The sequence below is a fragment of the Alexandromys fortis genome, unplaced genomic scaffold, assembly GCF_014885135.2.
Source record: "Alexandromys fortis isolate MF-2015 unplaced genomic scaffold, M_Fortis_MF-2015_v1.1 scaffold_45, whole genome shotgun sequence".
NCBI classification, from domain to species: Eukaryota; Metazoa; Chordata; class Mammalia; order Rodentia; family Cricetidae; genus Alexandromys; species Alexandromys fortis.
Genome location: NW_026067926.1, coordinates 1,919,187 through 1,945,521, shown reverse-complemented (window position 1 = coordinate 1,945,521; position 26,335 = coordinate 1,919,187). Strand labels below are relative to the sequence as shown.

Genomic DNA, 26,335 nt, shown 5'->3' with positions numbered 1-26,335 from the left:
TGAAGTCAAAAGGTAAGACAAACCCCCTGGGATGGGAATGTCCACGGGGAGGTCTTTGGAGGCGTGTGTGTGCTGAGGGTGGAGCAGACACTCTGGAAACTCTGGCTTCTGGTCAGCTTGGACTCTCAGCACTGCTTCTTAAACTAGAGTAGTTTATGTGAGAAATGCTTTTAAACTACACTGCCACCCTTGGGGTGATGAGATCCCCACCCGGGGTTGGGATCAGCCAGTTCACGTTGCTCTGGTGAAACCCAGTGCCTCTAATTGGAATATCAGAAGGGATAGCCCACATGCTTTAAAATGCTAGCCTCCCTCTCCCCTTTAAAGAAATATATAAAACATTTAATGGAGCATGTATAGTTGAAAATCCACATATAATAAATGTATGGATGATGTGATTCAACTATATAACTTTATACCCATCCATTTGAAAACCTTAGATGAAATGGACAAAAATGTCAAGGAAAATATAAATTTCCAAAATTGGCCCAAGAAAAACCAATAGAAAACACTCATAAAAAAATAGAGACGGCAGTTAAAGGACCATCTACCAATCTGCCCTTCCTTTCTGTCGTCCACAGCACAAGCCCTTGGTAGTTATAGGCGGGTTCTCTCTGATCCCAGGAAAGAACCCGGTTCATCTTATATTGTAGAGCAGAGAAAAATGTAGGAACTACCTCTCTTATTTTATAAGGCCAGTTTATTTCTGATACCAAGACGAGAAAATAAAATTACAGGCTAATACAGGAGGAAACAATTTGATAAAATACTAAGTAATTGAATCTAGCGGCACATTAAAAGCATAGTATGTCTCATTCAAGTAGGATTTATGTGAGTAACTCAAGCTTTGGGACCAGTGAGGACTACCTGTGAGCATCCCGTGACTTACAGACTGAAGGGAGGCCCACATGCCTGCGATGCTACAGAGTGAGACCCAGACTCAAAAGAGAAAACAGATAAAAAAAAGTACCCACCATAAAAATATACAACCAATGTCACACAATCCAGGGAGCATATTAGGAATATTGTCTTAAGTAGAAAGCCTCATTTTGCCACCTGCATTGATTACCTGGGGTTGCAGTTCTAGCGCCCACCTAGCCAGCACCATGAGAGGAAGTATAAGGGAACATGCTGGGCAGGCGTGTAAACCTCCCAGAACAGTCTAAGTGGGAGCCTTGTTCTCTGTGCCTACCTAGCAGTCTTCACACTCCCTCAAACACAGAAGGAGCCCACTCTAGTTCCTCTCCTGTAACTCAGTCACAAACATGAAGTAACCTCCCCTAGCTACACGTGTTATGAGTTCAGTAGCTGATTTTAGCCAGGTCTCCCACGGTGAGCCTTGGGTTTTGTCTATTTCTTGGCTGCATGCAAAGCTTTTTCGCCCGTGTCACTGTGTTCCCAGGTTCATTTCCACATCTTGAACTGCTAGACTAAAAAGAGCCCAGCTGCCCAGCAGATGGACAGTTAAGAAGATTATGGTTTGATCTGAACTCCGAAGCACCCTGGCAAAGGAAAGTGATTGTTATTCATACATGTACAACTTGGATGCATCGAGGGAGTTATACTCAATGAAAAAAATGTGATGAAATCCCGAATGGTACGATTTCATTTATGCAGCAGTTAAATTGTACTTTTTTCCCCAAATTTTTTGGAGTACAATTGACAGATAACACACACACTTAAAAAATTCTTTTAAAAATGATTTATTTATCATAATACATTATTATAATAATACAATATTATAAATAAATATTATAAATTTATTTATTTATAATCCTTCTCATTTTAATTGTCTGGATAGAAATGTGCTATATATTTATCCCCACCCCTACCTTTCTCCCTCCCCCCTCTGCCCTTCCACCCTACCCCCTGCTCCCCAGATTCCCAGTTTACTCAGGAGATCTTGTCTTTTTTTCCCCCCTTCCTAGGCAGATCCATGTATGTCTCTCTTAGGGTCCTCTTTGTTACCTAGTTTCTCTGGGATTGTGGCCTGCAGGCTGGTTTCCTTTGTTTTATGTCTAATATCTACTTATGAGTGAGTAAAATTATGTTTGTCTTTTTGGGTCTGGGTTACCTCACTCAGGATGGCTTTTTCTAGTTCTGTCTGTTTGCCTGCAAATTTCAACATGTCATTTTCTTTTTTTTTTTTAACCACTGAATAGTACTCCATTGTGTAAATATATTTTCCTTATCCATTCTTCAGTTGAGGGCCATCTAGGTTGTTTCCAGGTTCTGGCTGTTATGAATAATGCTGCCATGAACATAGTTGAGCAAGTGGACCTTGTGGTGTGAGTGTGCATCCTTTGGGTATATACCCAAGCGTGCTATTGCTGGGTCTTGAGGTAGATTGATTCCCAATTTTCTGAGAAATCACCATGTTGGTTTCCAAAGTGGCTGTACAAGTTTTCACTCCTACCAGCAATGGAGCAGTGTTCCCCTTACTCCACATCCTCTCCAGCATAAGCTGCTACCAGAGTTTTATACTCTCTCTTGAAGTATACAGTGTGATGTCTTCATATGTATGTATTATGAGATGATTATGGATTATGGCCTATTGATTTGTCGATCAGTTTGTACAGGGACATTTTTTTGGGGGGGTGAGTATTCAAGACTCACTTCTCTTAGTAAATTTGTAGTATAGATACATATGTACTAACTGTACTTTAGGTCATAAGAATGCATAACTTATGCTGAAACTTTATGCCATTTCCTTAGCAGTTCCCCACTCCACCATCCCAGGCCTTGCCAGTAGTTATTCTGCTTGTGTCTATGAACTCAACCTGCTTTGATTCCCCATGGGAGGTCATGCAGCATTTCCTTCTGTTTCTGGCTTACTTAACTTAGGTGTATTTGCACATTACAAAGCACTTGTCTTTTTAAAAAGTAGCCTAGCACTCCATCATGTGTTGATGTCTATCTGTACCTATGAATCTCTCAGCCTACCCATTACATTTTCCTCATCCGCCCATCCATCTATCCCTGCATCATTAGCTGATTCCTCATCTTGGCGACTCTGAAAACCACTGCAGTGAACTCTGTGGTATAGCCCTCTCTGAGATGCTAATTTCTTGTTCTTTGGACTTGTACTCAGAAACAGAATTCTGGTTTACATGGTAATGCTCTCTAAACTTTTGAGGAGCCCCTCTGTCATTTTGCATTCATAAATTTATGCTCCCAGCAGAAGTGATCAACGGTTTTGTACACAACCTCACCAACATTAGTTGCTGCTTGTCTTTTTTCTGGGCTACTCATTTTAACAGGTATGCAGAGGTCACCTTAGGGTGTGTGTAATTGGCATCTCTTTCAGCAGCTTTGACCAGTCATCCCACCCAGATATTCTAGGCAGAATGGCCAGTGAAGTCTGCAGGGGGCCTTGCCTGTTTCCTGTGTGTGCAGAGATGGGCACGAACCCCAGGTTCACTGGGGCAGACCCGCTGCTTGGATTTTAGGAGATGGGACCTGGATCTGCAGAGGTTGGTCTCAGGAAGGGTCTGTGGGATCTGATCTGGAGTTTGCATCCACTGGAGCGTAACTGGACTCCGGGATGCTACCTTTCACACACCAAGTGAATCCCCTCATGAATTTAATACATAATTCATCATTATTTTTGCATTTCTAAAAAAAACCTACTCGTGACTTATTCTTTTATGTTTCATTGAACATGACTTATTAATATTTTATTCAGGAATTTTGCATCCATTTTAAACCATGAAAATGGCCACTGGCTTTTACTCTATTTTGTTTCAGTCTTAAGGCTTTGTATAGTGGAAAGGATTTGAGAACTCTGGATAAAACCGAAGGACACTTCTTTAAGGTATGTGCATGAGTGTATACATCTAAGTGTGCACTTGTGCATATGATCATACATATGCGAATGTATGCATGGGGGTGTTCATGTGTATGTACCATAAAGAAGCATTCCAAGTAACCAGTGGGTATAGAGACATGGGCAACAGCCAAGAAGCAGGGAATCTATGTACAGGTGACACACAGTACACTAGTGATTAAAAATACCAGCAGTTTAAGATAATGCATATTTATTCCCCCAGTTTGTGTGGTAACAAGCCTTGCCATAGCTTAGGCAGGTCTTTTGCTTAGGAACTCACAAAGCTGAAAAGAGATGTCTCCAAGGGTTTGGTCCATGTGCTCACGTGTGTATGTGTGTATGTGTGATATGTGTATGTGTGTGTGTGTACATGCATGTACAGAGGCTAGCTAGAGGAGGACGTGGAGTATCTTGCTTTATTGACATCTGCCTCATTCTCTTAGCTCAGGACTTCTCACTCTGCTGGGTAAATAGAAATCCAGTCTACCACCAAATATTTGCCCACAAAACTTGTTATTTTTATAAAGTATAAGAAAAACCTAAATGTTCTAGTTTGCTTTCTCTTGCTGTGATAGAACACTGATGAAAGCTGATTTAGAGAAGAAAGGGTTTATTTTCTCCTCCAGGTTACAGTACAGTCATCAAGGGAAGCCAGAGCAGGAACCTGGAGGCAGTAACTGAAGCAGAGACAATGGAAGAATGCTGCTCACTCGTTTGCTCCCCTGGCTTGCTCAGCTGCTTTTCTTATTTATTTATTTATTTATTTATTTATTTATTTATTTATTTATTATGTAAACAATGTTCTGTCTGTGTGTAAGCCTGCAGGCCAGAAGAGGGCACCAGACCTCATTACAGATGGTTGTGAGCCACCATGTGGTTACTGGGAATTGAACTCAGGACCTTTGGAAGAGCAGGCAATGCTCTTAAACGCTGAGCCATCTCTCCAGCCCCATCAGCTGTTTTTCTTATACATCCTATGCCCACCTGCCCAGGGATGGCACTGGTCACAATAGGCTGTACCCTCCTCTATTAAATTTTTTTAAATTAAATTTTTAAATTTATTTTACATACCAACCACAGTTTCCCCTCCTTCATCTCCCCATGCTCCCTCCCTCTACTTCCTTTCTACCCTCTCCCCCAATCTACTCCTCAAAAAGGGTAAGTAAGGTCTCACATGGGAATCAACAAACCCTGGCATACCAAGTTGAGGCAGTACCAAGCCCCTCCCCACCTGCATCAAGGCTGAGCAGGGCATCCCATCCCACCAAAAAGTCAGCTCATATGCCAGGGAGAGATCCTAGTCCCACTGCTAGAGGTCCCACTCAACTGTCACCCACATGCAAAGCCTAGGTTGGTTCCATGCAGTCTCCCTAGTTGGTCTAGGGTCCATGAGTTCCCATGAGTTCGGGTTAGCTGTCTCTGTGGGTTTCCCTGTCATGATATTGACCCCTTTGCTCATAAAACCCCCCTCCCTTTCTTCAACTGGACTCCTGGATCTCAGCCCAGTGCTTAGGTGTGGATCTCTGCATCTGCTTCCATCAGTTACTGGGTGAAGGTTCTATGATNCACACACACACACACACACACACACACACACACACACACACACACAAGTTAGGGCCTGTTGATATTCTGTCATGAGGTTTGGGCTCATAAACCCTTGAAAATGTATAGGCAGTTAATGGGTTCCAGGAGTGGGAGATGCATTTCCTTTTTTTTCGTTTTGTTTTTGTTTTCTCTTCTTTCTTTTTTTTTTTTTTTGGTTTTTCGAGACAGGGTTTCTCTGTAGCTTTGGTGCCTGTCCTGGAACTAGCTCTTGTAGACCAGGCTGGCCTCAAACTCCCAGAGATCCACCTGCCTCTGCCTCCCGAGTGCTGGGATTAAAGGTGTGCGACACCACCGCCAGGCTTACCAGGTTTCTTCTTAGCCCCATAATGGTCCCCTCTATCAAGATACCTCTTTCGTTGTCTATTTACAATTAATAAGATAACCCAAAGACATGTCTATAGACCAATCTGATGGAGGTAAATTTTCCATGGAAGGTCCTTTTGTTTTTACCAGGTAAATTAAGTTGACAACCACAATTAGCCACCACACCAAACTCTTGCAAAAAAAAAGCCCAAATCAGAAGAGAAATTTCCAAGTCACTAAATGCAAAAATTACCAACTGAAAATTGAGCTCAAGAGAATATCATTACTCAGTGGTATTCAGAGATCAAAGACGCCATCAGAACTCTAAAAACCTGCTAAGCAAAATAGAACTCCATAGCCTATGATGTTGGAGTATTATCACCAGGACATGAATCACCCAGCAAGAGGCATGAGGAGGTGAAACCCGAGTTAGAAAACTTGGCACAAAGAGCTCTTCCAGAGTGCAGAACAAAAAGATGGAGAAATGTAAACTGTAAGTCATGGGCTAGAATATGGGAGGATGGACTGTTTGCTGTGTTACAAAATCAGTCTCATGGCAGAGAAGGAGGTAGCAGAGACCAGAGGGAACAAGGGGAGACTTCCAGAACTGGAGATGGACTCCCGGAATACTGGGCAGTGTCCACAGTGCTATGCTGATGGACTAGTGAAACTCTAAGAATAAGGAAAGCATTCTGAACTTTTCAGCAGGAAGAAACAGGGTCTCATGACTATAAAGAGAACGGGATTGGCACCAAACTTCGCAGCAGCAATAATGAAAACGAGGAGAAAAATATAACTCAAAATTCTAAGAAAAAACTTATTTTCTACCTGAATTTCTGTCAGTTAAACCATCAATCAAATGTGGGGAATGGAAAGTTTTCATAGAGCTGAGTGTTTAAGGATTTTAGTACTCAGGGCTCTTCTCTGGGAGCATTAATTAAGGATGTATTCCCACAAAATGGAAATAAATGAAAGAAAAAAAAATCCAAGACACTACAAACAAAAACAAAACTCAGTGTTGACTCTACGAATCAATAAGTTTAACACATCGGGGAGCAATTGGGAATGAAAACCCAGCTGCTTCCAGTAAGGAAGTGTGAGTTTAAACTATGAGGCAAGAGGAAAAAGACAAGAGCTATCAAGGTCTCAATGTTGATTAACTACCACCAAGAAGAGAAGAATATATAGTTTGGGGTCAACTTAAGGATACCACTAGACGGGAAATGTGTCTCTCTGTGTGTATGTGTGTCTAAATAACTAAGAAAAACTGAACAAAGAAAATGTCAAAGGGGAGGGTTCCTGGGACCTGACCCCTCCCTGCTGATAGAGTCAAAGAGTTGAGGGGTGTCACTGTTTTTAGTTGTGTACCTGTTAGTGAGCCCCAATCTCCAATGTACGGAGGCAAACTTGTGGTCATACGGATGGCCCTGGTTAAACTCAGTGGGTTACAAAACTAACAAAAAACATGAATATGGGAAAGGACCTGTGAGGAGGAGGGCAATGGGAGGGGCGATCAGAATATATTATACATACAGGCCATACATGAAACTGTCCAAAAACAACTTAAAAGAAAATACCATCAGTTCCATAGAAGTTAGAAAAAGTATATATAAGGTCAAGAAAGCATAAGAATAGCAAATATGAATCATGATTCCTGGTGGCCAATTAAATGAAATATTAGTATTTAGAGTAAATGTAAGCGAGTTAAACTCCTGCTTTAAAATGTGGACCATGCAGCCACAACTTACTGAGTATTAACCTTGATTTAAATGCTGCACAAGCCACTTTGAATGGATAATTTCATTTAGAGCCCACAATAAACTCGGAAAGCTTCTCTTTCCAGTTTTATAAGAAAGACACAAAGCCGAAGGCAGGGAGGGGTTGAGTCATTTGCTCAAATGCAGAAGTCAGCCGCAAACCAGGCTTTTCAGAGCTTAGCTCCTGGCCTTGCTCCTCGGCACTCGATTCGCGTGTTATGTGTAAGATGTAACGGCAAAGCGACGTTAAAGTCGGAAAACAAAGCACTGGAGAAAAGATCCACCACCAGGTGAATGCTCAAAACTGAGAGGCAGGGCAGTCGTTAGTGCCCATGTCCCGGAATGTGGGTCCTGCTATGGTGTAATTCCGCCTGTCTTAAACATGTGAGTGAGAGCGTCCATTGTGGCAAGAACGACTGTGTATGTAGATGATTCAAGTTGCTGTTTAAGGCCGTTTCCGTCCTGCAATTGAAAAAGATTTAAAAGATAAGGCACGGACGCCATCCCCGGTCTATAGAAAGTTATCCATTAAGCCGGGAGTCGATAGGCGCTCCGGAGTCTAATGCGAATCAAGAGCGGGAAGGAGGATGCTGTGAACTATGTTAGATGAATACGAAACTCAGCCCTAAGCGTGGAAATAAAATGGGGAACGCTTTTCAATAGAGGTGTCACCCAGCACCTTCTCCCATCTCACTTTGACAGTTTCCCCTTTCTGTGGGAGTGATGAGGGTGGGGGACCAGGAGGCCCTGTTCAAGACTGACAGTGTCAGTCATATGCCTCCTGTTCAAAGCAGTGAGATGTTTTCAGCCAGAAAGGAAAAGGAAAAAAAAAAAAAAAAAAAAAGAACACTCAACTTTTCTTATTTCATCCTAGCTGGGTTGTCTGTCCCTTTGCAGTTGCTATGACAACAGCTGCTCTCCTCCTTCTTCATTTGGATCTATTTCCAAATGGAGAACAATGAATGCAAAAGATCAGAAAATGGGAAAGGCAAGTAGGCATTAAAGGCATTAGAATTATTTACCCTGGAGAGGAGAATGCTAAGAGGTGGCAATTATGGTGTTCTGGGCTATTAAAGGTTACTACTGCAGAAGTAGTTCCCTGCTTGGGCCCAAGATAAAATCAGATTTATGATAACTGTAGGAAAATAACTTTAGGGAGAAAAAAAAGTTCCTTAGCCAAAGTTCTGTGGGTCTTTTTGCCTCGGCTGGGGTACACACGTATATACAGGTATGTGCAGGGTAGAGACCAACCTTAGGATTTTTTTTTTGAGATAGGATCTCTCCCTGGCATCAGAGGCTTGTCAGTTAGGCTAGGCTACTGGGCCGTGAGTACCAGGCAGTCTCCTGTCTGTCTTCCCAGGGCTGAGGTTAAGGGTGCATCACCAAACCTGGATTTTTGCACGAACGCTGCTAGGGATCAAAGTCAGGTCCTTATACTTGTGAGACAATCACCTTGTCTGTGGGGATATGTCCACAGCGCTGAAGTGGATTATAATCTCAGTCTGCAGAGACCCTGTAAGGGGGGGACATTACCATTATCTCCATTTTACAGCAGAGAACACTGAGAGTTGGAGAGCTTAGTTATTTGCCAAGGTCACACAGCTAGTGAACTCAAAGCTTGGACTTGGGCCCAGCAAGCCTGTATTTCTCTCTTGGCTCCTATTTCACTGGGGACTCGAAAAGAATGCTGGGTAAGGCCTTGGCTAACATGAGTTCTAATCTTATCTATTCACTAAGCTATCATTTAACATCTATTTATTTATTTAATATTTATTTATTTATTGACTTTATTGAGCACTAACTCAGTTGAAAGAGCTACGGCACAGTGGCTGTGCTTTCAGAGAAGTCTGACTGAGGGAAGGCAAAATGACTCAACTCATTGATTGAGGTTTTGGCCAAACCACAGGAGCCACAAACTGCAGGAGAAGATGAAAATGATGCAGTCTGTCTTTGCCTCAGTGTCCTCACCCATAAAATAACCAGGATAAGGGTTACAGTAAGTATTAAATGAGTCCATAAGTAAAGGCTTTTACGACAATGTCTGGCTTATAAGGGCTAAGTGATAGGTTTAATCAGGCCCTTGTTTCTTCCTTAATAACAATCAGGAATCTAGAAGTAGGAGCTATTTGTTGAGTGCCTACCGTATGTAGCCAGGCCTGGATAAAGCAGTAGAGATCAGGAAGCACAAGCTCTCCAAAAGCTTGCAGTTTCATGCGGGACCACTGACAGCAAGAAATAAGTCAGAGAGTAGGTTCCGGTGCCCATCAATGCTATGAAGAGGAAAGACCAGGCAATCAAACGAGAACGTGATGGAGGGGTGTAGCGGAGGGTAAAGGATGCACTTCAGTCAGGAGGGTTGGGACCACCACCGTTGAGGAAAGAACTGGCCATGGGTGGGTTTAGAGGGGCCATCAGAGCAGGAAGGCAGAAAAGGTAAGTTTGGAGTGAGCTTGGTGGTGAGGTAATGGGTTTGTAATTATTCTGGCTGTTAACTTGACTGGGCCGAGAGATGCCCCAGGAGATGACATAGTGCTGGATTGCCAGATGTGGGGATTTTGAACTAATGAATGGATCCCTTGACTGATTCATAGTGTGATGGCATATTGGATGGTAGTGCAGGGTAGGAGATGGAACCTTTGGAGGAAGTACGCCAGTGGAGGGGTGCACTTGGGGCTATGCCTTGCCCTGGCTCCTTCCTGTATCTCCTGCCAGTTATTCCTGTCAGGGAAGATGTGAAGAACAATCTCGCCACACCCTCCTACCATGATATCACTCTGCCCAAGCCCATGAGGCCTATCTACCATGGACTGAACTCTCTGAAACTATGAACCAAAATAAATCCTTCCTTTTTAAAGTCAATTCAGCATTTGGCTACAACAGTGAGAATGGCGATTAACCAGCAACCCAAGTAGTGTCAGAGGTAGAAGCTGAGGCGTGGCTTCCGGTGAGCTTAGAATGGAGTGAGACATAGCATTACATGCAGGGCTTGCTGCTGACGCCCAGTGGTCCAGGTCGTGGATGCTGCTAAGCATACTGCAATGCATGGACTGCTCCAACACACATGATGATCCATCTCCAAGAGTCAAAGTACCAGACTGAGAAACCCTGACACCCCCACCTCCTGCACCAGGACTAGAGCTTATAGACCAAAGAAAGGGGGTCTGGACTGCTCGGCAGGAGAATCTGTCAGCGGTTTGAAACAGTGTAGTGTCTTGATGGGACTTCCACTTCAGAAGACAGGTGGCTGCTGGGTAGGAAATGGATAGCAGTGCATCAAGAGTGAGAAGCAGGGAGACTGATGGGGATTTGTGTGTGTGTGTGTGTGTGTGTGTGTGTGTGTGTGTATGTGGTAATGGGGATTGAACCTTCTGCGGATGTGAGGCAATCACTCTCGTGCTGATTTTTATTTTATTTCTTATTTTGAGACAGAATCCCACTACATCTCTCAGGGTGGTCTTGAGCTTGCAGTATTCCTACCTTAGCCTCTGAGTAGCTGGAATTACAGCCCTGGGCCACCAGGCCTGGCTATTGGTGGCATACGTAGACCAGATGAATGGAAATGGTAGCTTGGGTTAGTGGAGCAGTGGTGGAGTTGAGTACAGTTGGAAAGACATGAAAGGCCAGCTGTTCATGTCTCAGGAAAGGACAGGATGTGGGGACCTGGGTGAAAGACAAGAGTGACTGTCAGGTTGTTACTTGAATAGCCCCGCAGGTCGGAGCCATTAACCTGAGGGTGCTGGGCAAGCCAAGAGCTCTCTCCTTGATATTAGGACTTCACAAGGCTCTTAGCTGCTCAAAAAGTGATATCATATAGGCTGTGGTCAGTGCAATTATGTAAGTGACCCTTGTGAGACCTTCATCTCTTTCTCTAGGGCATGAGCAGTGAATGGCCTCCAAAAGTCTATGATCCTAGTGTTGATAAGATGTGGTATACTGATATGTGTGTGTGTGTGTGTGTGTGTGTGTGTGTGAACTTGACACAAACTGGGTCATCTGGGAAGAGGGAACTTCAGATGAGAAACTATATCCATCATATTGGTTTGTATGCAGATCTTAGAGCATTCTCTTGATTAGGGTTGAGATGGGAAGGCTCAGCTCACTGAGGGCTGTACCATGTGAGTGATCCTATGGTTTTAGATTGCATAGGAAAGCAGGCTGAGCAAGCTGTGTAGAGCAAGCCAGCAGAGTTCCTCCACTGCCTCTGCTTTAGTTTTCTGTCTTCAGGTCTTAAATTCCTGCTCTAACTTTCTTTCACAGTGGACTACAAGCCCTAAAATGGAACACTCCCATTCCACCCTAAGTTGATTTTTGGTCAGGGTGCCTATCACAGAAAGAGGAAGCTAACCAGAGCACCTGGAGAGAAGGGATGGGGCTTTGTGGGATTTGATAGGCTCTGAATCCCCCTGTTCAAAGAGGCATCTGCATTCACTGAATTTGCCACTGAAAGTGCTCTATTGAAAAAAAAATGACAGGAATTGAGAGAATGAGACCTATTATGTAGAACCAGCGTGAGTTGGGAGTTGAGTGCATGGGAACACTCCAAGAACTAGATCTGGGATCCCCAGTCACAGCAGGAGGTGGGTGGAAACAGAACTCTGTCCTGCAGCTAAAATGGCCATTTCAAGCTCAGGGAGAAGGTGGAGCAGGAGGAAGGTCCAGCTCAAGATCCGCGTTAACCTTTTTCCCACTGGTGTGACCCTCTTCTCCATATTTCCTCTCAAATCCACACATTCGTGTCAGTGACAAAGTCTGGAAATACGAAGCAGGCACATGTCTTGTTAAATTCCTGAGCTGTTTTCCTGGTATATACTTACAGGCTGAAGATTACCTGGAGCCAAGAGAGCCGAGACTTCTGTTGTCTTTGCAGAAATGAGATGCTTGAGAGGAAATTTCTTTCTGTTTGTATTTTTAAGGGACATATAGTCTAGAAGGCACCCACTCTCTGCTTGTGTGCGGGAGGGGCCAGGAAGCCCCCTGGAAATTACCAGCTGAACTTCTGGTAATTAAAGGGAGGCAGTCAAGTCTCCCAGAGGACCAGGGCTCATGGGAGAAGCAGAGTGTGATCTTTCCTGGTAGCTACTTACTGGAGAGATAGTGAAAGGAACCTTGTCTTGATGAAGTGTCTTGAATCCAGTGACAGAGGCCAGAAAGAGCACTGTCTCCACATTTTGCTGATTTTATTGGATTGAACTGTAAGACAAAGCTCGGAGTGAATCTTAGTTGGCCAGGCATGGTTGTGCATGCCTATAATACCGGCACTGGGAGACAAAGGCAGGAGGATCTCTAGGTAGAGCCCAGCTTGCGCTATAATAGTGAGACCCTGTCTTTTTTTTCTTTTGTTAAACTTAGAATTTATTTTCATAAAATGCATTTCGATTATGGTTTCCCTTCCCCTACTCCTTCCAGCTCCTTCCTACCTCCCCTGCTGTCTGGGTCCACACCTTTTCTGTCTATCATTAGAAAACAAACAGGCCTCTAAGGAAAAATAAAAAAAAATAAAACAAAAACACACAACTCGGAAATAGAACTAAACAAACAGAAGATGAAAAGAACTGAAGAAAAAGCCTAAGAAACGCATGAACGATGAGATACACATGCCGGCACACTCAGGAATCTCTAGGAAACACAAAACTAGCAACCTGAATAGACACACAAAGGACGGGTAAGGTTAAAAAAGTGCCTTACTCAGCATTATGTGTCAAAGACCCTCCAAGGATGCCATTGAGTTCATTTTGTGTTGTTCATCTACTGTTGGGCATGGGGCCTACCCTTAAAAGTGGTAAAAGTGGTCTGTTTCCTGAGCGAGCTTGGCCTAGAACAAACCAAGTCCTTATCTGTAAGTGATTACCAATTGGAGATAGCTGATAGCTTCTGGGTTAGGGATGGGGGCGAGCATCCACTTCCTTCGGCTCTAGGACCACATCTGGTGCAGGTGCTGTGCATGCTGTCTCAGTCTCTGAGGTCATATATATGCTGGTCTTGTTGTGTCCTGAAGGTGTCCTCCATCCCACCCCAGCTCTTTCTGCCTCCTCAGGTCCTGAGGCCTGAGGGGGTTGGGAGGGATTTCCCGGGACATCCCATTTAGGACTGAATGTTCCAAGCTCTCTCACTCTGCACCACATTGTCTGGCTGTGGGTCTCTGCATTTGTTCCCCTCTGCTGCCGGAGGAAGCTTCTCTGATGATGACTGATCAAGACAGGGATCTATGAGTCCAGCAGAATGTCAGCAGGAATCGTTTTATCGCTACATTCCTTTAGCAGAACACTAGTACTTGATTTTCCCTTAGGTCCCTGGCCTAGCTAGAGCACTGCTTGCTCTCCTGAAGGTCCTGAGTTCAATTCCCATCAACCACATGTGGGCTCACAACCATCTGTAATGAGATCTGGTGTCCTCTTGAGGAAGAGACCTGGTCAGTCGTCCTTATCAACTTAGACCATGAAATCCAATATGGGCAAGTTCAACAGAACCGCCATATACGGGCTGCCCATGTGTGCTTCAGCATTGCCAGGGCATACATTTCATTTATTCATTCATTCATTCTCTGGCCTATCTAGTCTCAGGTTCTTGGTCACCCAAGGAGCTTTGGGTGTAGATTCCACCTCATGGAGGGGCCTGAATGCAAATAAGAACCCTGTCTTTTTAAAAAAAACAAAGTCATTTATGGGAAAGGAAAAAGAGAGATTAAAGTTGAAAAATATTTTTTCATATACTAGTTATCTTAGTCACTGTTCTATTGCTGAGAAGACACACCATGACCAAGGCAACTCGTCTAAGAGAAGCATTTAATTGTGAGTTTGCTTACATCTTCAGAGGCCTAGTCTATTATCATCATGGCGGGGAGCATAGCAACATGCATGCTGGCTTTGGAACAGTAGTAAGAGCTACATCCTGATCCATTGGTGCACACACACACACACACACACACACACACACACACACACACACAGGAGGGGGCTGGTGGGATGGGGTTTTGAATCTTCAAAGTCCATCCCCCAGTGACATGCTTCCTCCAGCAAGGCCACTCCTCCAAATCCTTCTCAAACAGTTCCACTTCCTGAAGAGCAGAGCTATACTCTGATTCAAGCCACCACAGCAGTATTATGAGAATGAATGTCACAGTGAAATTAGGGGCTGAGGCAGCTGTGTTAGCTCTCTAGTCCAGGAAGTTTCTGGCACAAATCTGTTGTTGTGGCAGAGAAGCACTCATAGGCAGGTATAAGTGAATGAGTGTGACTGTGTTCTTGAGAAAGTGTTCTCTTTATAAAAACAGATGACAAGCTATGCTTGACCGTGTGAGCAGAGGTTCACAAACCCTGGCTGCAACACGGTGGACGCGTCATAGCCGTGGCGGTGCTGGTTCCATTTCCAGGAATTCTAAGTGTGATCTCTGTGGAGCCTGGCATGCATCCATTCCATTGAGATAATTTAAGGTGCAGCCAGGGCTTAGTTTTAATGTGATTGGAGTTGTAGGTTTAATTAGTTACACCAAGGATTTGCATATGTGCATGTATATGTGTGTGTGTGAGAGAGAGACAGAGAGACAGAGACAGAGACAGACAGACAGACACACACACACACACACAGAGGGGAGGGGAATACTCATTCCTGGCACAATTCTTAGAGATATTGACTTCATTTGTCTGGTGTAGTCTAGGGATCATAAATTTTCAAAGTCTTCTATGTCAGGTTTCCATCACTGTGACAAAGCATCCAAGAAAATCTATTTAAAGGAGAAAAGATTGATCTTGCCTATGGGTTCAGAATTTTCAGTTCATGGCCACTTGGTTGTATTGTTTCTGGGACTGTGGGAAAAACAGAGCATTAAGGCACACTGTGGAGCAAAGATATTGGTCAGGAAGCAGATAAGGAGAGGGAGGGGGCAAGGGACAAAGAGGAAAGGTTGATCACAAAAATACCCTTTAAAGGTATCACTCCAGAGACCCACCTCCTCCAATGAAAATCCACCTTTTAAAGCTTATAACATTCCCCCGAACTGTTAAGTTATAAATTTCCACATGAATTAATTCATTGCTGGAATTATAGCGCTTATAATCCAGTCACCTTCCAATGACACCACCTCTAAACATTGTTGCACTGGAGTCCAGGCCTTTTGGGGGCATTTCAGATCAGAATGATAATACCCCCCAAGTAGTTGTGAAACCAAAGCTGAAAACCATGGACATGGATGATGAGACAAATGGCGATTTCAATATTGTCTGATAATTGCAGGACAAGAGTAATTTCCAGAAGTGAATTGTTTGTCACCTGAACAAACATTTATGTGCTCTGTGCTTTTATTACTATTTATTACTATGTGCTCAGCAGGCATAGTGTTTATTCTCTAAGATAGAGATTATTAATCTCACTCTAGAGTCAAGGCAACTGAGGCACGGAGAGCTCATCCGGGACAGGAGATAATGTTTCAGGGAAGCTTTTGATCAGAAAGCATGATGCACCAGTGAGCAGACACCCAAAGTTTACGCACAAGAGATCCAAGTGAATATGGTGGAGGAGGGTAGGAGAGAAAACAGGACAGCCAGTGCCCGTCCCAGAGAGTGACAACTCTGTGAGCAGTGAGGCAGAGATTGATTGGGGTATACACGAGCTGTGTCCTTGTTAACTTCAACGTGATCCATTTTTAGTGGAGCACTGGGACGAAATCATTTAAGGAGTGAACGAAAGGAATGAAATAGAAATTTGATGTGGGGCTGATTCTAGATGAAACTTCCTTTGAAGAAGGAAAGAAATGTGGGAAGGTAATAAAGAATGATGGCGTGGAGGGCGAGAGTGGCTTAAAGTGACAGGCACTAGAGTTGGTATGAGGTGTTAGGCAGAGTGGGCATAGGGGCAGGGCCCTGGTGATGAAGGACATCAGACATAGCCTGGGTGAGCAGCTGGGCCATGAGAGGCAGACATGAAGTATAGAATGTGGGGGCAGCTGTTGGGGGCAAGATTTTTCTTTTTCTGGGAAGAAGATTGTAGAAGTGGAAATGCTTTGTAGCTAAGTAGGCGGGGAGATGGAGGAAGAGCTAGCGGATGGATCCCCCCCATGATGAGACAGTTTTGATTCTCAGAAACAGACACTATAAACTCACTTGAGAGAGTTTATCAATTAAGAGTGTGGACAGAAATCTGAGTATAGGTGCTGAGCCTAACAGGTATCCTCTAGTTCTCAAATATTTCTCTAAAGATGGGAAGTTCAGAGACGGCATTGGTACCTGAATTTAATCTCTTTCTCATTGTGCATGTAGTTCTTACCTTCACGCCTTTATAATGCTTGCTGAGCCTCAGACATTATGCGTTAACTGCAGGCAGGAAGGGGCCCATGTCAATAGATCAGCTCTCCCCTCCCTCTTCCTCATCCCCTTCCCTCCTTCCTCTTTCTCTCTCTCTTTCTTCATCATCAGGACCCCCCACCCCACATCAGTGATCTAAAAACTGATTACCATTTTTAGATTTCAACCTCTTTTTAAAAAGGTCGTCTCTAACCCAGACTCGCTTAGAACCAAGGAGGACCTTGAACTTCGGATTTTCCTGTCTCCATCTTCTGAATGCTGGGGTTCCAAGTGCGCATCATCAAGCCAGTTTATGTGCTGCTGAGGACTGGATCCACCATCAAACATATTAGACTAACACACTACCAACTGAGCTCCATTCCAGCTCGACTGTTCAAGCATCTTATAGATAATGGGTTTTTCTAGGGCTGTAGTAATACATGAGATAATTCCTAGTTTAGTTTTATGAATTCATCAGATGGGGAAGATAAGCATGAATCAAATAATTATGAGGGCCACATACAATTTTTAAAAAGATATTTATTTTTATTTTGTGTGTATGAGTATTTTGTCTACGTGTATATCTGCACCAAGTGTGTGCTTAATGCCCAGGAAGGCCACAAGAGGGTGTTGGATCCCCTGGAATGACAGTCACAAATGATAGTGAGAGACATGTGGGTTCTGGGAACCAAACCCAGTTCCTCTGCAATAATAGTCAATGCTCCTAACTACTGGGCTATTGTTTCAGCCCAAGAGAAATGGAGAAGTCATTGGAAACTCCAAAAGGAAATACACCATATTTCTCTTTTCTGTCTATTCTTCTGTCTTCTGGTCATGCTGTTCTCCTCCTTGATTTTTATTTTTACAAATTTACCCATTTTCAAGGTCTTCACTTGTAAGGCAATTCTTTTGTAAAAGATCACCATCCTGGAGTCATAGGTTACTCCTTAGCCTTCCAGTGACCATGATGCTGGATCTGGGGTCAACTGATGTAGTACTTGACTAGGTCTTCACTGGCATGTGAAGTCACAGTTCTCAGTGGGACACTGTCAGCGGATGCTGGGATGGGCGTGGGCAGCATCAGCTGTGCCTCGTACTCCTGGTCAGTCGGGTTGTCTCCCCATCTTCCAGCCCCACTGTGTTTAGGTGGAACTGTCGTCTGTATATTCTGCCTTATCTTGTGTGCTCATGTTTTTCTCTTACTTTCCTATAAGCTCCTGGAGGCAGGAACTATGGCTGATTCATTTTTTTTTGTCCTTCCGTGGCTTAGCAGAGGTGCTGTCACAGGGAATCTATTTACTCAATAAATGGTTACGGAATTGAATTGTGGGGGATACCATCGCTCCCCAGGGCGCTATTAAACTAGGTCCATTCTTCTTCTTTAACACCATCCAAAAATATTGTCAACACATTGTCATTGATTCAGAGAACTTGTTTCCAGAATTTTATCTATTAAAATTAAGAAATTTGATCAGAGCAATAGATATACACGACGACAAGTCTCAGAGCTTCGAAGCGCTTACCAAAAGCCACAGCCTTTACCCGACCTGCAGGCTTCTCTCTGGAGGCAGCGCCTTTTAAAACCATTTCTGTTTTTGCTTGTTCTGTTTTGTTTTTGTTTCCTATCCAAATTCTCAGCCATGTACTTACACCTATTTTTTTTTCTTTTATCTACTTCAGGAAATCTTTATGTCTTGCTTTCTGTGAAAGATGAAGATTTAGTTCAGGTGCATGTACCCCTTCCCGCTACTCTCAGTGTCGGATGCATGTTAACGTTCTCTTGAATGCCCAGCAGCCCAGCGCACAGCCAGGTCCTGCACTCCCCGCCCTCATCTCCTCAGTGCCGTTCTCCTCAGCTGCACAAAGTGAGGGCATGAGTGTTCCCTCTCATCTTCCCTTCTGCCTCTGTTGGCTCCCCTCTCTCACTTTACCCAGATGCTCTCACTTCCCTGTCCCCTGCATAGCACCCACGTAGCATTCTTCGAGCCCACTCAAGTTGTTTTTCTCAATAGAGCGACACTAAATGTGGAACACAAACCCAAGCTTTTGTTACTATGTAAGTGCCATTCATTCTCAGAAGGGTTGACCTGGGATTATGTGTCTTTCTATGGACATAAAGTCACAACCCCTCATAGCATAGGTTTCAGAGGTAAATGAATCGTTAGCTGGGCATAGTTTCACTCCTTTAATCCTAACGCTTGGGAGGCTGAGGCAGGAGAATTACTGTGAGTTCTAGGGTAACCTGGACTATATAGTGAGTTATAAGTCAGCCTGGCTACAAAGTGAGGCATTGTCTCCAGTAAACAACAAATATGTGCACGCAGGTTTACACACACACACATACACACGGATTAAATCATGGTCATGGAATATTTCATTTGATGCTAAGGCTTGAGCCCAGAATCTCGTGCATGCTAGGTATGTTCTTAGCTAAGGAGCTTCGCCACAGCCTTCTTTTGGTTTTAAACTTGTTTAAAGTCTGGACTTTCTAATGACTTTTCTACTTGCCCAATGTATAATGCACCTCTCTGCTATCTTTAATCTCCCCAACCTCTTGACAAAACCATCTCTGAGAATAATTTTCGGTATCTTCTCTCTTATAAGAAGCACTGGGGAGATGGGAGTGGAAGAGGGTGGGGTGCTTGAGCTGCCATGCTGAACTCCAAGCTTTAAAAAAAAAACTCATTATCAGGACCTTGTAACCACTAGGCAAGCATTTATCACATTCTTTGCCTTCTTCTCCAGTTCCAATTTTTTTTTTTTTGGTTTTTCGAGACAGGGTTTCTCTGTGGCTTTGGAGCCTGTCCTGGAACTAGCTCTGTAGACCAGGCTGGTCTCGAACTCACAGAGATCCGCCTGCCTCTGCCTCCCTAGTGCTGGGATTAAAGGCGTGCGCCACCATCGCCCGGCTCAAAATTTCTTCTTCTTCTTTTTTTTTTTTTTAATAAAAATTATGTTTGTTAAGTGGAATTATGACCAGAGATTATCCTTGATTCTGAACATTCCACATGCCAGGTCAGAAAACCAATCTGTTTCTCTTTGGCTTGTCTCACATTGAAACTTGCCCTTTTTGTGTTTTTGTTAAATGAGTTTATGGTATGAGCAGGAAAGGTACCTCATAGGCTGCCAGGTGATGGGCTCATAGGAAGTGATTGGATTTCGGAGCTATGGCCTGATCAGATTACTCCATTGATGGGTTTTAGTATGATGGCGTTAATGGGAGGTGGTGACACATGAGAGGTGGCGCTTAGCTGGAGCATGTTCCATACCCTCCACTTCTTTCTCTGCTTCTTTCCTGCCATGAGATGAATAGCCTCTGACACCACTTTCAGCACTCATGGTTCTTTGCCTCACCTCATGCCTAGAGGAATGGAGCAGAGGACAGACGGAAACCTCTGAAAACATGAGCTCCACTGAAGCTTCCTCCAGTGGGAGTGACTCATCTCAAGTCCTTATCACAGTGATGCAAAACAAACACAATGATGTAAGAAGTCCAAATCATATTACAGGAAAAATGGCCAAGGAGTATAATTCTGAACCTTCTCTTAGGGAAAAAAATCTTATATGTGTGTTATATTACAAAATTATTAAGCTTTTTAAGAGAAAATAAAAGTGACAGGAGGAACCACCCCATGGGGAGTGTGAGGATGCTGCAAAGGGTCCAGCACCATGCTTTACACCTTCTTGATGTTGCTTGGATTGGAGCATAGTCTAATATGAGACTGAGGACCAAGTCTTCCTAGTTGCCTGTGGGTGGAGTGAGGAGCGTTAGGCAAGTTTGGATACCTTGTTAAACCATAGTTCCCATTCCTCCAAAGAAGTACAATTTGCTCCTATCTTCATGTCTAGGAAAAGGCTTCAAGTACAGAGAAAGAAAATAAACCCAAACTACAAATTTTATCTCAAATGGAGTAGAGACATCATCAAATCTATAAGATTGAGTCCCTATGGCAACAAGCACAGCATCCTTCTAGATCCATGTCTAATGCCACAGAAAGCTCTAAATGACCTTCCTAATATTATGTATCTGACCTTGAACAGTCCCTGCAGCAAGGAAAAGGAGGTGCTCTTAGATAGCCCGTGTCTAGTTCACACGCTCATTCCAGGTCCTACTGAGCAACGTCTCATTGTCTGGAGAGTCAGTTGTTGTTGGAAAAACAAAAACAAAGGGCAATAAAAACACTGGACATCAGACTAGGAAAGAAGATTTCACTTTAAACAAATCTTGTATTTATTCTTTGATCTAGACACACAAAGATGATGCTTAAACTCCAATGTTCCCAACTCTGGACCCTTCTCAAAGTATATAGAAGTGGAATATTTTGAAGAGTGACATCTCTCTACCCCTTGACTTGTCCATATCCTCCATGCTATTACCTTAATACTGAATAACACTGAAGAAAGCACAGGCTGACTTCGTAGCTGAGTGGAATTGGGTTTTAGATGTCTTCTAGTTTGGCCCTACTGAGTGGTTTGCAGTCACTTATGTGTGCAGATCAATCACCACCAGGCATCCCATGAGGGAAATGACTTCCCTATTTGCTTCTGTGGTGATCTGTATGGTGATATGACCCAACAGGACAGGGGATACATCCTTCACCATCCAGCACCAGAACATGGAGGTGGGTGAGAGGGAGAGTTTACAACGCGCCAGCCCAAAGCTGTTTCTGGAAGTCTTCCAAGTGCCGCAGCTCACATATTGATGGAATTTAACAGGGTTTCTGACTCACAAACATTTAAAACAAGCACTTGACATTGCCAATTATAAATTATGAAACTTCAATAAACAATCAAACTAAACCAGGTCCAGTGAAACGACTTAGCGGGTAGAAGCTTTTCTCCCAGGCAGGCCTCATAAACTGAGTTCACTTCTCAGGACCCACACGGTAGAAAGGAGACAACGGCTTCCCACAGGTTGTGTTCAGACCTCTGACCTCCACAAGTGTGCTGTGAGCACACATGGACACACACATACACACACACAAACACACACGCACACACACACACTCTCTACATAAATGTAGAAAAGTGTGTTTGTATTTGTATGCGTGTGGTATATGTATCTGATAGTGTGTGTGTGTGCATGCACGTGGTGCATGTTCATGTTTACCCATGCATGTGAGGACAGAAATCAGTATCTGATGTCTTCCTCAATTGTCCATTTTGTTTTTTAAGATAGGGTCTCTCACTGAACCCTGAGCCACAGTTGGATCAGACTGTATGGCCAGTGAGCTCCAGGAATCTGTCTCTTTTTAAAAAAAATTCTTTTCTTTTTTTAAAATTGATTTTATTGAACTATACATTTTTCTCCGCTCCCCTCCCTTCCTCTACCTTCCCCTTCAGTCCTCTTCCATGGTCCCCATGCTCCCAATTTACTCAGGAGACCTTGTCTTTTTCTACTTCCAATGTAGATTAGATCCATGTATGTCTCTTTTAGGGTCCTCATTTATGTCCAGGTTCTCTGGGATTGTGAATTGTAGGCTGGTTTACTTTGCTTTATATCTAAAAGTCGCTTATGAGTGAGTACATATGATATTTGTCTTTCTGGGTCTAAGTTACCTTACTCACTATGATGTTTTCTAGATCCATCCATTTGCCTGCAAATTTCAATATGTCATTATTGTTTCTGCTGTGTAGTACTCCATTGTGTAAATGTACCACATTTCCCTTATCCATTCTTCAATAGAGGGGTATTTAGATTGTTTCCAGGTTCTGGCTATGACAAACAATGCTGCTATGATCACAGTTGAGCACATGTCCTTGTGAGCATCCTTTGGGTATATACCCAAAAGTGGTATTGCTGGATCTTGAGGAAGGTTGTTTCCTAATTTTCTAAGAAATCACCATACTGATAAACAAAGGGGCTGTACCAGTTTGCACTCACCCCAGCAATGTGGGAGTGTTCTCTTTACCCCACATCCTCTCCAGCAGAAGTTGTCACCAGTGGTTTTCATCTTGGCCATTCTTACAGGTGTAAGATGGAATCTCAGCTGTTTTGATTTGCATTTCTCTGATGACTAAGGATGTTGAGCATTTCCTTAAGTGTCCTAAAATGGGGTATAGACCTAAACAGAGAACTCTCAACAGAGATCTAAAATGACAGAATCTGTCTTTTCCAGTGGTGGGATCTCTCTCTCTCTCTCTCTCTCTCTCTCTCTCTCTCTCTCTCTCTCTCTCTCTCACACACACACACACACATACACACAAACTGCCTAGCTTCACACGGATGCAGGTGATCCAAACTCAGCTCTTCAGGCTTGTGCAGCAAACACATTACTGACTGAGCCTTCTTTCCTGCTTCAAATAAAAATGAACTTTAATCAATCCATATAAGGGAAAATATGAGTAATATTTTCTATTGCTCCATAGAAAACTATGTTTCCAAAGTTGAGAAGATCCGAGGAGGCAACCAAAGCAAATGCAGACAAACAAACAGGTAAAGAAACAAATATAATTTTTCTGGGGTTTGTGATTGATGGTATTTCAAAAATATGTAATTAGTTATGATGTGCTTATTTCTTATTTTTATTATGGTAAGAACATCTTTTTTTTAAAAGTTATTATTTATTGGTTACAACTGTTTAACAATATATAGTGATTATTAGTCAATGACTTAAAGTTGAGCAAAAGCCAATGACCCAATTTTTAAAAAGCCAACTTTTGGCATAAGAACTTGTTCATCAAAATTTAAATGGACAATAAATAACAAGTTAATAAAGACCTAATGTATTAAATAGACACCTGATGTATAATATAGGAATTAAAGAAGTTTATATGTAGGATTCTCATTAAAATGTACAGCACAAAGACTCTTGACCTCTGGGTTGTGACCCTGGTAAGAACATCTTAACTTGAACTTTTTCCTCTTGACAAAATTGCAAGTGTCCAGAACAACGCTGTAGCTGTAGACATGAAGAGGCCAGGAGTTAACTTGTGTTACTAGAATTTGTATCTGTTAAATGGATTGGATGGCAAGAACACCCAAAGCTTGCAGTTTGAAGTCTTGGTCCCAAAGTGTTACTACTGGGAGGAAGTGGGACCTTTAATAGGTGGAGCCTAGCAGGAGGCCTTCCAATTCGTGTATTATTAAAGGAGATTGTAGGACTCCAGTCAAGTTCTCTTAACTGCTGTGCCATCTCTTTTAGTCCAAGAATTTTTTTTGGGGGGGGGGGTATTTTGAACAGGACTTCTCTTTGTGTAGTCCTGGCTGTTCTGGAACTAGTTCTGTAGACCGGCTGGCCTCGAACTCACAGAGATCTGCTTGTCTCTACCTCTAGAGTGCTGGAATTAAAGGCGTGCGCCACTATTGCCTGGCTCCCAGCGTTGTTTTATTTTTTTTCTTTTATTTATTTCTTATTTATTTATTTATTTATTTATTTATTTATTTATTTATTTATAAAGCCTACAGCACCCGGTATTCCCAGGCGGTCTCCCATCCAAGTACTAACCAGGCCTGACCCTGCTTAGCTTCCGAGATCAGACGAGATCGGGCGCGTTCAGGGTGGTATGGCCGTAGCCTCCCAGCGTTGTTTTAAAAAGCTGAGTAATTTCACTGTTTATATGCACATAATATTGTCTTTATTCATTTAGCTATAGATGGACATTTATGTAATTTCTGTCACGCAGATTGTGTGAAAGACACTGTAATGAGTGTGGAGGAAAGCCAGCTTTGGGAAGAGGGCAGAACTGTTCACGCAGAAGAGGAACGGTGGGGCTGTGTGGCAGCACTGCTTTCAGTTTCCTTTGGAGCCCATGGCAAGTTTACCAGCGTGCACTCCCTCTACTGTGCACAAGGGCTCCTTTCACCTGCGCTCCAACGTCTGTTTCCCCTGTTTGGCAATAGAAGATGCAATTAACACTCTTAGTACACTTTTATTGTGTGCATGTACTTAAAACAAAGGTTATCATTGACTCTACAGAGCTTTCAGTCTACGCGGGGAAAGAGGGAAGAAAGGAAGGAGAGGAAGAAGAGAAGAGAGAATGAGACACAGAGAAATAAACACACCAGACAAGTGAGATAATTGCAAGTTATGGCAAGTGCTGTAAAGACAATTAAGAATAACCATATGGAAATAAAGTGAAAAAGATGAAAAGAAAGAATGATTTGGGGAGATGAAAGGGGTGCCATCTTGGATAATGTGGTCAGTAATATTAGAGAGAAAACTGGAGCTATCATGTGACCAGTGGGGAAAGCATTTTCTGGTGAGTGAACAAGTTTCACAAAGACCTGGGTGGCATGTCTCTGTGGGTCTGAGTAACTGAATCATCACGTGATTTTGATTGGCGAGTTATCAAGGGAGTCGTCAGGGGGTCAAACCCTGCTAAGGAGTTGGCTGTTCCTCTGGGTACCCCTCAAAACTCCTGTTGAAATGTGACTGACATTGGGACAGTTTTAAAAGATGAGACCTTAAAGAGGTGAACAGGTCATGAGAGTGTTTCTGTATTAAAGTCTTCACCCCCAGCGTGGGTTCCTGTCAGAAGGAATGACCCTCATTTCCTCCCTCGGACTCATGTGTGCTTGCTTGCTCCTTCAACACATGGAGAAGACCCTTACCGAATGCTAACACCGTACTCATGAGAACCATCAGAAGTGGATCTTTCTGCTCATAAATTAAAGTCTGTGGTATTATCTTATAGTAAAAGAAAATGGTCCAGGACACATGGTAAGGCATTTAAAGCTTTAAGTAGGGGAGAGGAGAGACAAGATTGCATTTATGTTTTGAGAATATTCTGTGTGAGGAAAATGTGTCTGGGTAGCTTTACCCTAGTGCAAGTCCCTAAGGATCTTCCACCGGCATCATTACTGATGTAACCGCTACGTGAATGGTAGCTTAGGGGTGGTTCCTTGAAAGCATCCTTCTAGACAGGCAGAGTGGGAGGGGGTGAGCACGTCAGACGGTGATTCCGGGTTATACATTTAACATTTCATTATTACTATTATTTTCTTTATCTGTTTATTTATTTAACTTATTTATTGTGTGTATATGCATGTGTACACACACATCACTGTGCACATGTGGAGATCAGAGGACAATTTGTTAGAGTCGGTTCTCTCATTCCACCACGTGGTAGTCAGGGATTGAATTTAGGTCATAAGGCTTGGCGTCAGGTGCCTTTTCTTATTGAGTAAGTCGTACCCCTGATCTTTTGTTACACATTTTATCCCTTGGTGTAGTTTCTAAAGAACTCAGGTGTCCAGCTGTGTCTGTCACTCACTTAGTAACCCTCAACAGCAGCCAGGCTTTTGCATGTGGCTACTTCGGGAAGATCTAGTTAATGCTGGACTGCTCAGGAAGAGAGAATGGTACTAGCAAGAACAATAACAAGAGAAGGTAAGGTGTGTGTGTGTGTGTGGGGGTGAATGTGAGCCAGATGTGATGCTGTACATGATGGCAGCATCCAAGGGAGACCCATTATCTTACATACTGCCTAGAAAAGGAACATCTGCTTTGAGATGATGTCATAATACCTCAGGAAAGAAACCATTGCCACTTGCTCTAGGCTAGTGACACAGAGGAGAGGAAGACATGGGAGATTTTGAAGTAGACTAGACAGGTTTAACTGGA

At 43.2% G+C, this 26,335-nt stretch overlaps 1 long non-coding RNA gene and 1 other non-coding gene across 2 annotated transcripts; one reads left to right on the top strand and one right to left on the bottom strand.

The window, feature by feature from the left end:
- On the top strand, positions 1–25,342 carry LOC126502334 (uncharacterized). Its single transcript, XR_007591907.1, has 3 exons — positions 1–1,597; positions 23,139–23,205; positions 24,396–25,342. It is a non-coding gene; the product is annotated as an uncharacterized lncRNA (long non-coding RNA).
- LOC126502413 (5S ribosomal RNA) lies at positions 24,169–24,287 on the bottom strand. Its single transcript, XR_007591919.1, has one exon. It is a non-coding gene; the product is annotated as a 5S ribosomal RNA (ribosomal RNA).
- Positions 25,343–26,335: the final 993 nt, after the last annotated feature.